Raw genomic sequence first — 18,928 nt, 5'->3', positions numbered from 1 at the left:
ACATATTCTGTTACACCAAATACACAAAATAATGATCTTTAAAAAAAGCATCATATGAACCCTTTAACGAATAAATGCAAATAAATATCTACAATAACAGTAAACTCCTCTGGGCCTCTGCTTCCCTCACTATGCATACTAAATAACCAAAGCTTGAGCTAATAAATAAACCCTCTACCTGCTATTGATTAGGGAAAAAAAACTAACTAACAGCAAAGAACACTAAATACCAGATTACACAAAAAAATCAACAAATGCACGAAAACACAAATCAAACTATAATAAAATAAACTGAATCGCACCAGGGAAGAAAAGAGAGGGGTGACTATGAGAAACAATGGGAATGACACCTATTTATCAGGAATCCCCTATGATGTCACACAGCTACCACAAGTAGGGAATTACTACTTGTAAGGCCACTTAGGGACTCAGAATAAATGTTACAATCTTGTATAAACTCACCTATGGCACCAAATGAAACAGGACTGCCACAGGTGCCCCTGTTCAAAATTAAATTGGTGCATGATGCAACTGTGTCTACTTCCACACCACATTGTCCAGCTGAGCATGAATCCTCTTACATGATCGTATACGTGTATGCATTGAAGGATGACATGTCATCAGATCATGATAAATTAGTCAATGGTTCGAGACCAACTGTGGCCCACTGCACATCCCTGCACACTTTCCACAAAAGATGAACACAGTGCTCTTGTTTGGGTTAATGAAATGGTTAGAATGTCACTCGACTGGAGATCCATCAGTCAAACAGCTTCACCTATCACTGGAATCATTACGCTTTGGTTTTAAATACACGTGCGACACAAAAATCTCAAAATCTTATGTGTCACAATGGTGATGTGTGCCAGACCATATAGTTTGGAGTTTAGACATCAGCTCTTGTGATTTGAAAAGACTGAAGAGAGGAATGTTCAAAAATCTTTCTACTCACTCCGTAGGTCCCTCTGCATCCTCTTTCCATTTCATTTCTTCACAATTTCCCACTTTTGATTCTTTGGCAAAATTTTTAAAGGGCTCTACATCTTTAAAGGAGTCTACATGTAGCGAGTGTGAAATGTCTGCAGGTGCTGATGACTTCATCACTCTCATTTAGAACATGAATATTAAATCATCGTTTTTCACATTCTGACACATGGCTCTTTTAGAGAGTTTTAATGAATGAAAGAGATTGTATTGTATGTGTCAGGCTTAAGTGGAGCAACTCACTCAAACTATAATAAACGAGGCCTCTCTGAAATGTGCATATATTTACATTAATTAGTTGACACATGGCTGCTTCCTAATAAGAGCTTTTATGTTGGTTATCCATGTTGGTGATTTTCATCCTTAAGGTAAACTGTTAAACTATAAAGAGAGATAATTCATCCATATTGCAGAGGTTTTATTATTATTATTATTTTTTTTTTTTTTACCACATATTCAGTTTGCTTGCTGCCCAGCAGTTATTTGAAATGCAAGCATAATCCCAGCCAACATGTCCATGTGGGCCCCACATGGGATTTATCTGGGCTATGTGGGTGTCAACTGGGCATGGGCTCAGAGTGGGCACTTTGATGGGCTGAATGTGGGCCCCAGCTTGGATACAGTTATGGGCCCCAGTTAGGCTGCCCATTATTGTTTATTTGTGGGTCCCAGATGGGCCACATTTGGGCTATATTAGGATATATTTATAGTTATATACATAAATATTGTTTTTTAAAAAAATGTTTTTTTTGCAGATTATTTATTTCTATGCAGTTATGGGTAGCTATAGCAATATACATGATGTATACATAATCATAACAATTAAATAGATTTAATTGTATGCATTTCATGTTTTATATAATTTAGGGTTATATCATAATATAACAAAGCAAGATTATTTATTTTATGAATAATCCTATTTTATTATTTATAATTATAAGTATCTCAAAGGGTTTTTCTTCTTATAATCTAAAAGCACTTGTGTTATGCGGTCATTGAGTCATGCGATGATTGGCGTGGCTGTCTTCCCGCCCCTTCTCATTAAAAAAAAAACGGTTGCTACTCTCCACTTCAACACGGTCTGCGCCTGGGTGTCAATGGACAAACTCTCTAAACTATCAAGGCAAGATAATTATATTTAACTTTATATTAGCCGAATTACTGCTGCTTTTATATAATTGGATGTAAATATTTTTTAAAAATATTTGAAAATACAGTAATGGCAGAGTCACTAATGAAATTTGACGAAGCCAGTCGGGATTGAACTGTCGTAGCTGAAGGGTTAACGTTAACGTTGTATAAAAAAAAATAAAATGTTGGCAGTTTACTTAGCAAACGTAGAATGTTTTATTTATACATTCATTGGGCAGAGGCTTAAAACAAGTTTCAATGCTTCTGAATGTTTCTGCGTGTAACGCAAACGCCCATATAACGTTTTTACTTCCATAAAAACGCTTTTAATGTGAGCGCATACAGGCACGTCTGCTTCATAATAGATTAAAAATGATATCTTTGTGGGCAAACGTGTCGGATGTGCCAGTGGAAAATAAATGGTGTAAATATAAAAGTTTGAAGAGTTGATGTGCTTAATTAGAGAACACATTATCAGCTGTGTCTCATTTACAAGGATGCGTCCTCCGGAGATCATCACAAAACATTTCCCGTCTGCCTCACGATGGTCCAGCCGGTCAGTCAGCTCCACTGCGGGAGGGAAATGCTGGTTAGCACGGCTTAATTGATAAAACAAACGAGATGACTCCAGTTGTTTTAACGACAGTTACTTTATTTGGTCACCGAACGGGCCTTGATAGAGAGCTGCATCTCCGCCGTGTTGCCAGATCCAGATATTCACGAAGAATGCTATGCTATTTCATTCTGTTTGGTAGTTAACCTTTTACAAAAATCCTGATAAAAACATTCATGAGAGCAAGTTCTTATCATCCATATAGCAATGCTTTTTAATGAACGTTATTACAGTAATAAGCATTGTTGCATGAATAATAAATTTATCCACACCTAACATGTAGTAAAGTATCAAATTGGGATAAACTTAAATAATGTCTGATTTATTAACGTCCATCCCCCCAAAACAGACAGCACAGAGAGTGTAATGAGTTACATTTTAGGTGTTAGTAATTTTTAGGTCTTCACAAACATCTCCTCGTGCGATGGCATGACACCATGACAGATTTATTGTGAAGATGAAAGCCCACAAGAGTGTGGTAAGTTAACTTTATACCTCTTATTCTGATGATGTTTGCTAGATATAAAGCTACATTTTTTATAAAAATATAGTGTGAGTGAACTCTGTCAAGCTGTGCTAACTGGTCTTTTTTTCCTCCCGCAGTGCGGCTGTCAGACCAGAGGCGAGACTCGTCGTATAGTCCTTTTACTTGTTTACTTTCCCAGTAAACTAGTATTTTCCTCCCACAGTGACACCAGCAGACCAATAGGGAGACCCGTGAAGACCTAAAAGTCGTACAAGTACATTAAATAGGTACAGGTAGGTGAACTTTAAAACACTTTAAGTCGTCTTGTTTGTTTTATCAATTAAGCCGTCCTAACTATCATTTCCCTCCCGCAGTGGTGCTGACTGACCAGCTGGACCATCGAGAGGCAGACGGGAAGAGTCGTCTCCATAAAGAAGACCATTTTATATGTTTTGTGATGATATGTGTTCTCTGAATATTGTTGTATAGTCTTACTAATTAAGTACATTAACTCTTCAAACTTTTACTTTTATATTTACACCATTTATTTTCCACTGGCAAAATGTGTTATCTATGATTTTACTTGTAGGCTATATGTATGTTCATTGTTGAAATATGGTTAATATTCTGGTAATTCGGTGTTGTTAAAGTTCAGCTCTGAAAAATAAAAGATGAATAATGAATAAATCTGTTGGTGTGATGCAATAACTTGTGTTACTGAATATATAACAAAATAATAAAATAATAGTACTTTTAAAATTACATTTCTAAACTGAACTGTGCCACTTTTGACTTGTTCACATTACCTTTAGTAGTATAACTTGGGCAAAAATATGAAGTACTGGCACAACTTAATTATAACCATGCATGCTTTTTAATGCCTTTGTAAATGTTTTAGTAGTATTTTAAAATAATTGCCTTTTCTGTTTTTCTTTCTTTACTGTTTTTTTAGGTATGAAGCTGAGAAGTCTGCACAGGCCCAGGAATAATACCACTGTTCAAGTATTTTTGTATTAAAACTTTCTATGAAGCCCATATTATACATAATAAGGGTATTCTTAAAGCATTATAAGGAATGCATTATAATACAACTTATAATATGTTGGATCATCTCATGAATATTCATAAGAACAGGTTTAATATATTTATTTATTTGTGGTTATAGCTTTTAAGAGTATGATTATTTATAACACAATGAACACGTTGCATCCACTTTTACAATGGATTATATTTCTCATAGTTATAATGTATTATAAGTCTCATATCTTGCCATTTTTCTGATGCTACTTTACTTAAAGCGGTCAAAGACCACTTATAAGTAGTAGTAGTAATAATAATAATTATAATAAAAATAAAAAAAAAATCACTCAAACAGCCATAAGATTAGATATCAGATCAGATGAATTTGTAATATGACACATTTGCTTTTGAACAATTTTTATTGTAATAAAGTCAGTTTGATTATTGTAATGGTACCCCTTAGACAGCTGTTGAGTGACTCTGCAACTATATCAACTAGCGGTCATTAGAGTATTACTACGTCTGCTACTGTAAATATATGCTAACACTTTATTTTGATGGTCAACCAACAGATAAACTGACATAGGTGTCTTTGCAAGTACGTCAATTTATTCTACCATACTAGATTCTACCATTCTTGAGCATATTAATACCCTAATACGTTTTTTTATAATGCATTATGCATTCATTATAATGCCTTAAGAGTACCCTTATAATGTATTATAAATATGGGCTTCATAGAAAGTGTTACCGTATTTTTATCCAGTTTTTATCCTGGTTTGTTTTATTTTGTTTTACCCAATAAAAATGTGATTTAGAGATTCTAAGTTGAAGTCATTTTCTTCACATTTGAAATATTTTAACATGTAATTTAACATGTATTAAGCACCAATTTTTTAGGTAAATAAAACATTTTAATTTAGAGTTTTATTGCATATTAGCACATTAAATTTATTCAGAGGAATTAATAAAGAAATATAAATGGGGCCCAGTTCTGACCCACTGTGGTCCCACTAAAACCCCATTTAAGGGCCATTTGTGGGTCTAGTGTAATCACCCATCTGGGCTCCATAAGGGTTTTGTATGTGGCCCACCTTGGCCCCAGTTATTAGAACCCATGTGGAACCCTCTAATGAACACCCACATGGGCCCCACTTGGAGCCCACTATGGAACCATCATGGGCCCCTATGGGTGAACACACACGGGGCCCAAGTGGAGCCGATGGACAAAAATGTACGGGTCCCATTTGGGTTGCCCATCCAGGGCCCAACTGACAGCCCACCAAAAACCCACATGGGGCCTACATGGAAATGTTGGCTGGGATTATGTCAGGTGCAAAGGGTTAAATAAACCGTTTTATAGACTATGTACTATTTATAGCATCCTTTATAATGGCAGTGCCAGGCTCAGAGTAGAAACAGTTTTGTCAACACTCAACACAGTTGGAAGTGTTGATAAAAAAAAAAAAAAAGAATTTTGATGCAACATCTGTGCTGACCAGAGCTAATTAAGTGTCTCTAAATCCCCCACAGAACTTTTTTTTTTTTTTCAGAATCATCTGGAGAAGGATGTGTACAGTCAAACAACAGCAGCACAGACCCAAAACATTATTATGTCTAAACTTGTTAAGAAAAGGAAAGGGGTATATGGTCCTCCTCTGTTAAAGAAATTGTATACTTTAAGCATCTTTTTATTAACCTTTTTGTTATTGGAGTAAATCTTTAGTAAACAATTCTTCAGAGAATTTCAAAATCCATTTTTGACCATAACTTGTGCCTAAAAGTCTAAATGCAAAGTGAAAAGGTGTTTTTAATTGCCTTAACGAGACCAAAATGTGTTCCTGATTCATAAGTTCACCTGTATTTAATCACCATTCAGCAGCACATTATTTTCCAACATTCAAAATTACAACATCAAATTACATGAACATTAGTGTAAAAAAAAAAAAAAAAATTCATGTCATTTATATACCTAAATGCTTTAATGCTAATACAGTTTTATTCAGAGGAAATTGTTTTGAGAGCAGAGTTTATTTCCATATTGCAAGCCAAAATTGTTTTGGAGGTAGGAACCCCATGACTCCTCAATTTTTACATAATTTCAAAACAGTGACCATTAATGAATTTGATGACAAAACCATGTTCAACATCTTCTCAAGAATTCTGGACTGGCACTTGACCATAAGGTAAGAGCGCTCCATACCAGTGTGGTTAATAAATAAACTCATTTTTAAATATATGTCACATTTTTAACTGCTTGCAGATTTCCATTTCCCAAACCGTTCCCCAGCATCACCTCTCAGATCATTATTGCCACGTCTGTGTACCAGGCAAGAACCTCCTACCAACCCCAACCAAGTCCCACTACCTCTTCAAACATCAGGATTTTTCCAGTGTCATCCAGGGAATCTGCTTATCACAACTAGAGATTGCAGACGACCCTACAGCCATAAAACACCTATGGGTGCATGAGGTAACTGCAAGCATAGTTTTATAGGTCATATCATAAGTAAGAACGAAAAACTAATGTAGAACACACCTCTCATGCAGGTCCTGAGGGTTTATTATGAGTGCTTAGTGCACCCGTCTGATTATGCATCGGACTTCCTGCAGGAAGTTTCCAAATCTCACCTGAAAGAAGACTTCTATCAGTTTTTCAAGCATCTGGACAGTGACGCAGATGGCCATGTAACTGAAGATGTAAGCCTCATGTTCTGTGATTTCCATGACCCCAAGGGTGGTGAAGACCCATCTTGAAGAGTACAGAAAAAAATACTTACACATTTACATACCTCGGGTCTCTAGCCAACCCTGTACACTTTTTACAATTTTTTTTAAATAATCAGAAATCAGGCATTCTTTTATATTTTTCTTATTCTTGTATTGTTTATAATGAACAGATTGAGGAATACTAAGAAAGTTTATGTCTAATTTTTACAAAAATGAAGGGGGGAGAGGGTAGAGAATGATGCCCCGGGTCGCTAAAGACCCGAGGTATGCATTTATGGGTTAACATGTTTTTAGAGTATGTGGTACTGGCCATGATTCATATTGGCCTCACATTCAGAAGCCACCTGAGACATTTCTCTGCTCTCATTAACTGCTGCACTATTGACTGGTTTCAGGTTTGTGTCAATGTGAACGGTTTTAGTATCATTGATATACTATTTTGGTTTGTATTAAAGATTTTCGGTAACACTTTACAATAAGGTTCCATTAGTAAATGTTAGTTAATGTATTAACCAACATGAACAAACAATGAACAATACATTTATTACAATATTTATACATTTTTGTAAATGTAATTAATGAAAAAACAGTCGTTAAATTTACATCACATTAACTACTGTTACCGAGCACAACTTTTGATTTTAATAATGCATAAGTAAATGTTGAAATTAACATGAACAAAGATTAATAAATGCTGTAGAAGTATTGTTAATGCTTGGTTCATGCTAACTAAAGTAGTTAAGTAATATTAACTATTGAACCTTATTGTAAAGTGTTACCCTTTTTTCAGTTAATTTTAGTTTACATTTTTACATTTTAGTTTACATTTTTAGTAATGTAGATATTTTAGTAGGCTACAAACTTTTGTGTGTGGCACTGCTCTGTGTCTGTGTTTCCCATGACATTACGCTGATAGATAATTTCTTAATCTAAGACTCTTTTAGTGCAAGGAGCCTCCTTAAGTTTGTGGATGATATTTTAATATTTGATTTTTTTTTTTTATATTTTTTGGGGGATATTAATCATGGATACTGTAGTGTGGAGCATGTTTGGACTGTTGGTGGCGTTCTTAAATATTTATCTCTCCTATGGACTAAACTTGGGCCACCCTGCTGGCCGCGTTGCTCTTAATGAAATTCGATATGAACGAGAGTTCCTACTATTGCTTCGCAACTCAGTCGCATCAGAACATTCTACAGTAGTGGATACAATTCCAAATCACCTTAAAACCAATATGAAAAGCATCAAAGTTCATACTAAGCGGAAACGGAGATGTAGAGGAGGCCTTCGTCGCCGATTGAGACGGATTAAAGAAAAAAACTAAATTTGCCTGCCTACTACCCTTCTCATTAACGCGCAATCCTTGCGAGCAAAAATGGATGAATTAACAGCTAATATCCGCTACCTTCATGAGTTCCGGAACTCCTGTGTCCTGGCTATTACCGAGACGTGGCTGGACAGCAACGTCTCGCCCAGCGAGGTTGAACCCGAAGGCTTCGCTTCGTTCAGGACCGACCGAGATTCTAACATCACCGGAAAGATTCGTGGAGGAGGCGTATGTCTTCTTGTTCGAGAGGAATGGTGTCGTGCAATAAAGGTCAGAGAAAGCATGTGCACTGCGGACATCAAATTGTTGTGCGTTTCTCTTCGTCCGTACTATTTACCCAGGAGTTTCCCCAAATTTTTATTACTGTAGCATATATTCACCCCAAAGCAAACTTTAACAAAGCTCAAGAGATTGTTTACAACCTATCTCACAGACTTGATTCAATTTCTCCTGATGCTCCTAAGTTTATTTTGGGTGATTTTAATAATTGCAACATTAAGAAGATTCTGCGCACATACTATCAATATGTTGATTGTCCGACAAGGAAAAACAAGACTTTAGATATGTGTTATGGAACTGTTAAAGATGCTTATACATCATCTGTCCTCCCACCACTTGGGGCCTCTGACCATAGTATTGTATATCTTCAACCTGTTTATCAGAGGTTACTTGGAAAGGAGAAACCCCAGAAAAAATATGTGGGATGTGTGGGATAATGATAGTACAATGGCATTACAGGGGTGCTTTGAATGTACCCAGTGGGAGGTGTTTGAAAGTGGTGACATCAATGAGTATGTTGAAACAGTTAATGGGTACATAAACTACTGTGTAGATACTATTATACCCACTAAGACTTTTATGGTCTACCCCAATGATAAACCTTGGGTGTCTAAAGAATTAAAGATCCTTATTAATAAGAAAAGGAAGGCATATAAAAATCAGGATGTGTTAACTCAGAGACAAATACAGAAGCAGATTAAAAGACAAATACAAATAGATAAGAATACCTATGGACAAAAAATAGAAGCGTCCCTGACATGTGGTAACTCACGACATGCCTGGCAGGGGATTAAGAATATGACAAACGTCCCTCATAAGGGAAGAGGCAAACAGCCTCTGTTAGGAAAATGTGAGGAGCTAGAGATGGCTAATCAGCTTAACTTACATTTCTGTCGTTTTGATAAGGGAGAAAGTAATGCTATTCCAGTGTTTCTACCACCATCTTTGACTAAATCTCTTTCTGGTTTTTATATCAATGAAATAGAGGTTAGTCAAATTTTTAAGAAATGTAATCCTCGGAAAAGCCCAGGTCCAGATAAGATATGTGGTAATGTTTTAAAACATTGTGCGGCCCAGTTAGCACCAGTTTTCACTGATATCTTTAGAGCTTCATATAATACTGGAATTGTCCCTGTTATATGGAAAACATCTACAATAGTACCAGTGCCAAAAGTTTCTAGACCCTTAATATTAAATGATTTTCAGCACTCACATCTCTAGTGATGAAATCTTTTGAGCGTTTAGTAAAAAAGCACATTGTATCTGAAACAAAGCATCTTATAGATCCTCTGCAATTTGCATATCAAGCCTCTAGGGGAGTAGAGGATGCAATCTTAACTGTACTACATCTGTTGCAACCAAAAAATCATGCTAAAATTCTATTTGTGGATTTGTCATCAGCTTTTAACTGTATCTCTCCAAGAACATTAATAGACACACTGGCAAAAGAATTCTCATTAGATAATAGGATGCTTATTTGGGTGACTGATTTACTTAGTTGTAGAAGCCAGCAGGTTAAGCTAGGAGGGTCTATCTCGGACAAAATGATTACTTCGATCGGATCACCTCAGGGAAGTGTCTTATCTCCATTATTATTTATTTTATACACAAACTCTTGTGCTAGTGCTTTTAAAAACAGATTCATTATTAAGTATGCAGATGATACTGCCATTGTGAGCCTTTTACATGATGGAGAGGAAGAGCGTGGCCCTGTTCTGAATTTCTTTTTGAACTGGTGTGAGAAATCGAATCTCCTCTTAAATGCCTCCAAATACTAAGGAGATGGTTATTGATTTTAGAATGAAAGAAAAGGATACAACCCACTCTACACTTATTAATGGGGAACAAATTCAAGTAGTAACACATTATAAATATCTCGGTATAGTCTTAGATCATAAGCTTAAATGGGATGTATGGACTGACTTTTTAAGTAAGAAGATACAACAAAGGTTGTATTTCTTTAAGAAATTGATCTCTTTTAACTCCATAGCAGATTGCTTTTGATGTTTTATGGGGCTTTTATAGAAAACACTATGACTTTCTGTGTGAGCTGCTGGTATGGAAATGCTTCAGAGGCTCAGAAGAAATCATTGAGGAATGTAATAACAATGATAAGTAAAATGTTGGGAACTAAGTTACCAAGTATAGAGAGTATATATAAAAAGAGTGTGCTGAGTAAAGCTAACATCATTGTGAATGATAAGAGGCAATCCCCTTTCGGACGCATTTGAATTATTACCATCTGGCAGAAGATATTGTGTTCCTCGATGCACTAAAAACAGGTCCGAACAATCCTTCATCCCCCAAGCAATTAGATGTTTAAATTCTTCTTTTAGCCTTGATTGATGGTCAGCTGGTCTGACCAGCTTAAATTAGATTGAATTTTAAAATCAGTGATTGTTAACTTGTATATGCTTTATATGTATGATTGTGATATCTGTGGGAGTATGCTGCAAATTAATTTCCCCAAGGGGATAAATAAAAACTGACTGACTGACTGACTTCACTTTTTTCTTTAATGAGAAATGTGAAATAAAATAAGAAATAAGTTAAATTCATGTTTTTATATTATATTATATTATATTATATTATATTATATTATATTATATTATATTATATTATATTATATTATATTATATTATATCAGATAACATTTATTTTGAGTAAACATTTTTTTTATGGTTTTAGTTTCAGTTAACAGCTGTTTTTTTGTTTATTTTACCTCTTAAGAGCATAATATAAATGTTAAATAAATGAACTAATAATTGTTTTGAAGGATTCAAGAATGATTTAATGTTTAATTTTGCATTGTTACAGTCAAAGATTAAAAGCATAATAAATCATTATGTTCCAAAAGAGCTGGCCAGGAGATGCGCTGCATGCCGTGGTGTCTTGTTTCTTTGAAATGACAGACATTGCTCGTGAAGGCTGCATTAGCATGCAAGAGCTTACACATATCCACCATCAATCTCTCTGCATGTTTCCTTTGGAGCTGCAATGTTGTAACTATGTCTCATCTCAGTTCATCTCTAAGTTTAAGCATCTACTCCAGGGATAAAGAACAGAAGTCATCCTGCTCTTAGAGGCTTTGCATTAGAATCACTGACTGATTAGGTTTGAATAATTAGGTTGTGTTCACATTTTGGGATGTGAAGTCTTTGTATAATAAGCCTTATTTTTGCCAGTGATGTTGTTAGTGGTAGCAGTGTGAGGTCATGAAGCTAAAGAGTCAGAAGTTGAAATCGGCTGCCACTCAGGTGTCCACATTGCAGGAAGAGCTGGAGGCTGTGTGTTGCCAGTAAAGAGGTAGCAGAGATGATGGTGGTCATCCAGCCAGAGTCTGTGGAGGTGTCCAAGACAGAGAAGGTGAAGCGGAGGCTATGAGCAGGCAATGGCTGCCAAAGCCATTAAAGATGAATGTGATACCGATCTGGCCATTGCATTGGCTGCTTTGGACATGCTCACCCCACAGGTCGAAGGAAACTATAATTGACTAATTATTATTTATGTTGCATACAAAATATTTATAGCAACAAAGAGCTCTCAGATTGTTTTTGGCCAAAGAAACACATTCTAGCATGAGTTAAAGATTTAAATTCTGCCATCATTTACTCAGTCTCATGTAATTCAAAAACTTGTATGACTTTATTCTTGCTGTGGAAGACAAAATAATATGTTTTGTGACCACTGACCACTGGATGTACAAAAAATAAATAAATAAAAATATGTAAAAAATAATAATAATTCAGAATATCTTCATTTGTGTTTCACAAAAGAAATGTGTCTCTTGGTGACTTGATGAAAATTCTAAATATGTACTTTTTAAGCTATTGCATACCACCAATATCCAATAAATTAATCTGTCACCATCTGTAGGATATAACTCCACAAAAATCCACAAAAAATCCTCCAGCTGGTGTCAAGCTGGTGATGGAAGCCATCTGCATCCTGAAAGGCATAAAACCAAACCGTATCCCAGACCTCTCAGGCTCTGGCAAGATGGTGGAAGACTTCTGGGGCCCGGCAAAAAACTGCTAGGAGATATGAAATTTCTCTTCATGAGTACAACACAGACAATATTCCAGCCTACTGTATGAGCGTCATCCGCAACAAATACATCACCAACCCAGACTTTGTGCTGGAGAAGATCCGCACAGCTTCCACTGTGGCTGAAGGGCTCCGTAAATGGGTTTGTGCCATGGACTCCTACAATAAGTGAGTTATAGCTGAACAAACTAAAGGTGTAGCAAAGGTAGTGGCCCTTAAAAAGGAAAAGTTGGCACATGCAGAAGAGAAGCTGAAGGTAGCCATGGAGAGACTCCAGAAGAAACAGGCTGCGTTGAAGGAGGTCCAGGACAAAATTGGCCAAACTACAGGAGACCCTGGAAGCCAACAAGAACAAAAAGGCTGACCTTGAAAGTCAGGTAAGCAGAGACAGTAGTCAAAAAGAGGCTATGTAAGATTCTGACATTCAACAAACGCTTCACTACTTTTCCTGAAAGCTTGCATATTACACTATGCTCAACTATTTTTTGTTGACATTCTTTGTAACCTCATCCAGTGCAGCCCAACTCTGTTAAAATGTCCGTTCTTTGCTGGAAGTTAGTTTTTGTAGGAATTTAGTTTGTGTTTTTACATCAAGAGGAGTTGAGGGAATGTTTTCCTTTTCTTCTTTGTTTCCTTTCCTTCAGATCATTTCTTATGTTCGAACTTTGAAGTTGTAAGAGTGATTTGTTTCTAAACCCACACAGAAAACTCACAGCGGCACACACACACACACAAACACACACACACCCACACAATGTTCTCATTTGTCTGTAGATACTGCCTGTCAGTTTAGCGTGTGTTTGTGTTAGTGTTTGGGTAAACCAAGCATCACCAAGGCCCTTCTGCCATTTTCTGCCCTATTTCACTTGCTTTCATGTTCCTTCTACTCTCCACCCAACACCCCCCCCCCCCCCACCCCGTGTTTGTAATTCAGGTTGTCTGTTTTCCCTATTGGAGGGCAGAAATTGTTTATGCCATGCTCTCTCAAGCATGGCCAGAATCAAGGCACTTGAATTCACTAAGGCAAATCTGTTATGCGGTCCCTGAAGCTTCACTGGAATGGTCTCTTTTAAATTGTTTTCTCACTTTGGGATGTGAGTTAAAAAGCACAGAAATTATGGAGGAATTCATCTCAGAGGGCATAAAGTGTCATGATGCCAGATGCACCAGTGTCACAAAGAATTACTGAAGTACCATCACAGGGAGTGAGTAAGATGTTTGGATTGTTCAGTGATTGTGCTGTCAGCTTCGAGTCCAAGCGCTGAGCTCCCATCACTCTCTGCAGTAGCTCTGCAGGCTCACTCTGTCATTTCAAACAAAAACTACGTTCCTCTGGTGCCAAACTGGGGTTTAAAGGATATATCTTTCAGTGATGATGAAAGAGGGCCTGCAGTAGTGGATCAGACATTCAGTTAGATTCTTTATATAGAAGGATGTTTGCGTGGTAAACATTCATTTATGGCCACAAATGTTTTATATAAATGCAGTCATATCTGATCATCCTTTTCTAAACCGTGTGAATAGCTGATTATCTCTGAATGAAGATGACAGCCACACTTAACCTGCTGTATCTTTGATGCCAGTATCTGTTTCAGTATGTTTTTAAATTATGTTAAATGTGCTGATGCTGTTTTATCTCAGTAAATGGTCATATAATTAGAACTGGTCATTAGCCAATACTGCACACATCAGGGAATATGTTTAATATGCTGATTTACTGCTCAAGAAACAGTTCAAGTGAGCAAACTAATTACTATTCACCATAATGGTGACACTATTAACAGTATCTACATATCCCTAAGTACCCAATTATTTATTTATTTATTTTTATTATATTTTTCAAAGACTTAGGGATTTTCCATTTGTGAGATTGCACAATGCAAAACATGGTGCATTGTAAGCGATAAAAATGATTTCTCATTGATTTCATAGTAAAATTTTAAATACAGTGTACAAAAATAATGTCCAAAGATATAGCAAATGTTGCAAAATCCTGGCAGTATTTTACAGTGTACATAGAAGAAAGTCTATACTTAACATTGAAATATATCTGTGAGAGGATTTGTCTGGCTACATTACATTTGAGTCTAAGCACTGTAACATGAGTGAAATTCATATTTATATGCAGTACAGTTTATGAGTCTCAGATGGATCAATATTACATTGTTTTTGATATTCTTCTATAGCCATTATTTGTACACATTTGCCCCTGTCAGCTGGTTACTCTTAACAACAGAGCAGGGTCCATAAAAAAAATAAAAAAATAAAATTGAGTGAACTCAGTGAAAACACTTTGTACAATACCAGGTATTGCTATGGTTAGTTTGAAATAGCACTCAGGGAACAGGGAGTAGTTTAACTTTAATATTTCTCCCCTCTGTGAAAGCAATATCTTTTCTCCCAGAAGAGATTCTTTTTATTTAAGGTACATGAAACACAGATTATTACCTTTGTGTGCTGTAAGTCTTTATTAGATTTAAACTGAAAACAAAGATACCAGTACTAAATTGAAACTAACAGATGAGGATGAATAGGATTAAAATTTCTTACATTTCTCTGTAGGCCCATCAGTGGTTGTTTCTAGATCAAACTATCTAAAGCAGCTGTGATCATACTGTCTTTTTTGAGCCGTGTGGGTTTCTGTGTCTGACCTCTACAGCGAGCTACACAGGAATGGATTGACATGTGTGAGACAAGAGGAATTCCCAGCTCCAAAAACATATCACTGATGGACTCCCTGGGTGAGCCGGTGATAATCTGCAGCTGGATCATTGCTGGCCTCCCTTCAGACAGTTTCTCCATTGACAACGCAAGCATCATCTTGTGAGAGTTTTTTGCCAATATTTTTTACTTCAAGTCTGACCATTTTAGACTTTGGTTTGTATTAGATATAATATTATAAAGCAGATTTTGAAATACTTTTTTTTGTTGCTTTAATTTTAGGAATTTAGAAACCATAAAATTCCAAAACCATGTTAATATTTTATGAGATTTCGTCCAGCAGTATCTAAATGCAGTTTTGATGAGACACAGCAGCAAACTTCTCTCTATTTTCACTAGTCAGACACTGTAAAGTAAACGTTTACTCTCTTTTACACTGGATTGCATTTATTTAATTAAATCTGAAAGAGAGTACATGCTAGATTAGCTGAAGACATAGATTTGCACTCCGTAGCAATGTTCAATGCAAGGTTCTTCTTCTTGTTTTTTTTTTTTTCTTTTGTATTGTGTATTAGAATTAACAATTAGCACAGCTATATTGCTGTAACAAATTAATACAGAAAATACAAGTTTAAGACACACTGTTATTCAAATAATACTATTTAACAGAAGTGTTCATTTTTGGATTATTTACAAGGTATAAGAATACTATAAAAGCCGAAACTGAAACGTATTGTGATATTCTTGAAAACATGACCTGAATTATTAGAAATTTTGAATGATGTAGATGATTTGCCATGGCCAGGAATATCTTGTTTGTGAAGGATTCTTGTTGTCTGCAGTAATGCGAGGAGGTGGCCCCTAATAATCGATTTTGAATTTGAATTTTAAACTTGTGACGACAGAAGTATTTGGATATACAAGAAGGAAGAACCAACAACAACAAAAATTTCTTCAAAGTGCAATACCAGTATTTCTCCCCAGGGGTCCCCCTCCACCATGAAAAACAAGAACACCGCACAGATCCAAACTAGTAAATGTTACCTGTTGATAAATGCACACATTGTCTCTCTTCCCCTGGAGCAGCATAGTTGCCTCTTGTAAATTACACATTAAGCCTGAAAGCACAACTTCCGTCTAATTTTACACATTCAAAAGAAGGCCCAGGGATGGACCCAAAATGAGCCGAGTAATCTGGCCTTAGGTGCCTGTGTCTTCCATCCTCGGCTCCTCCTCATCAGTGTTGCTCTGGGATGAAAGGCAGCTTGTGTAGTCAGGCCAGTGCTTAGCTGTTTTATGTGGATTGTTTTGTTAGCATTCTCCTCTAGGGGTTGCATTCTGTTTATTTATTAATTTATTTGTTGATGTTTTTCTGAAGTACTCCTTCAAATCCTCACTTCAACTACCTGACTTTTTTAGTGAATAGTTCAAATAAAAGCTTCTGCAGCTGCATGTATTTTATTTTATTTCATTGGTTTGGTTTAACTGTAATCATTCATCCCTTGTGTATTATGTGGCTGGAGAATGTTGTGGAAGAACTGGACCCCATTTTTGAGCCCCTGCTGCTGAAATTAAAAAAGTATTTTGTGAATCTTTCACCCTTTAAAAGTATTTAAATAACAGGGCTGATAGTCTATTTCAAAAAAGCTAAGAGTAAAGCAATCTTTTACATAAAATGTGCTTTATGTAGTTTTTTCATTACACTTAAAAAAAGAATAGAAAACAAGTTGAACTTTGTATTAAAGTGTTACAGGCAGTCTACATGACCAGTGGTTAAAATTAAAGGGGAGGTGTGTTATTTATTTCCTACTAGGGCCACCAAAAGGAATTGCAAAGGATTTCAAAGAGGTTTCCTGAATGCGCCTGTAATCTGACATTGGTAGGACCAACACAAAGTTCTGTCCTGCACACATTAGTCAATGTTCCTTCACAACTACCTTGATACCTCCTTAATGAGCCTGAAATATAATTTCCCTCTTAGGATGAGCATGCGGTTTCCACAAAACAATAAAAAATTATACTGTTGTGAAAGATCAGTTTTAGCATTCTTCATACCACAAAATATGTTGCCAAAGACTCACATGTCTCAGTCAGTAATCAAATAAATATTAGGTCTAATATTAGCAAGCAGTCACAAAATCTTGGAGGATATCATTTAAGTTAGTTCTGTGGTTGGTTATGCCATATCCACAAAGAGCCCTTTGATGCTCCTGCAAATAATAAACAGAAGGGTCCTTTCTTATTAAAAATAGGATTCTAAGAACAGCTGCCGCCAGCACTGTCATAGTTTTGCTCCTGTTCTGTTCATGTGACCCTGCTGAACTTCACGATCACCCCAGAAGGGATGCAAGACCAGCTGCTGGGCATCATGGTGGCCAGAGAGAGACCTGACCTCGAGGAGGAGAAACAAGCCCTCATCGTACAGGGGGCTGAGAACAAGAGGTGCCACCCAGAAACACAATTAACCTGACAGTTTAGTTCTACGGGTTGCTCACTTAAAATATTGTCTCTGAAAGCAAGACAAGTTGAATCATTCAGTAAAGAATTATCCCCTTATAAAGTGAGGGCAAAGAGCAGCACACTCTCCTGGTTCAGTCATGTAAAAAAAAAAAACTGAAAAGGTATCATGCATCTGTGTGTGTTTAACCATGTACTTTCACACTCTCTTTTCTGTGTAGACAACTGAAAGAAATAGAGGATAAAATCTTAGAAGTGCTCTGTGCCTCAGAGGGGAACATTTTAGAAGATGAGACTGCTGTTCAGATCCTCTCATCTTCTAAGGTTCTGCCCAATGAGATCTCAGAGAAACAGGCCATTGCCGAGGTTACTGAGCTGAAGATTGATCAGACACGCTTGGGCTACACCCCCACTGCTGTCCACTCTGACCTGGCCAACATCGAGCCCATGTATCAGTTCTTGCTAACCTGGTTCATCAACCTCTTCATCCTTTCCATTTTTAGTTCCCCACCAAAAAAGTGATTCTCAAACAAAGGTACTACAGGACACTACAGATATTATATTTAAATTGTGTCTGTAATATAATTGGTCATTTCACTGCAATTATGTTATGCTTTAAAAAGTCAAAGTTGCAGCTATAAGGCACTTTAAATATAAAGTGAAAAAAGTGACATGACAATCAGCCAAGTATGGTGACCCATACTCAGAATTCGTGCTCTGCATTTAACCCATCCGAAGTGCACACACACAGAGCAGTGAACACACACACACACTGATAACACACACCCGGAGCAGTGGGCAGCCATTTATGCTGCGACACCCGGGGAGCAGTTGAGGGTTTGATGCCTTGCTCAAGTGCACCTAAGTCATGGTATTGAAGGTGGAGAGAGAACTGTACATGCACTCCCCCCACCTACAATTCCTGCCGGCCCGAGACTCAAACTCACAACCTTTCGATTGCGAGTCCAAGTCGCTAACCGTTAGGCTTAAAAAAGGATAGTTCACTTAAATTAAATGTCTATCATAATTTACACACTCTTATGCCATTCCAAACTTCTGTGACATTTTTTCTCTTTTGTGGTACACAGAATGCATTTTTGTTTTGTTTTTTGTCCGTAACATTCAGAGGGGGTCTAATGTTGTTTTGGATGCCACTGACTTTCATTGAATGAACAAAAAACAGTTGAAACATTCTTCAAACTATCTTCTCTTG

General features: G+C 36.6%; 1 pseudogene; it reads left to right on the top strand.

Moving 5' to 3' along the window:
* LOC132152601 (dynein axonemal heavy chain 7-like) overlaps positions 1-18,928 on the top strand; it is an 82,308-nt pseudogene that overhangs the window by 53,384 nt on the left and 9,996 nt on the right.

The sequence above is a fragment of the Carassius carassius genome, chromosome 11, assembly GCF_963082965.1.
Source record: "Carassius carassius chromosome 11, fCarCar2.1, whole genome shotgun sequence".
NCBI lineage: Eukaryota > Metazoa > Chordata > Actinopteri > Cypriniformes > Cyprinidae > Carassius > Carassius carassius.
Note: the sequence above shows the minus strand (reverse complement) of the source record. Positions and strands in the feature narration are given on the sequence as shown.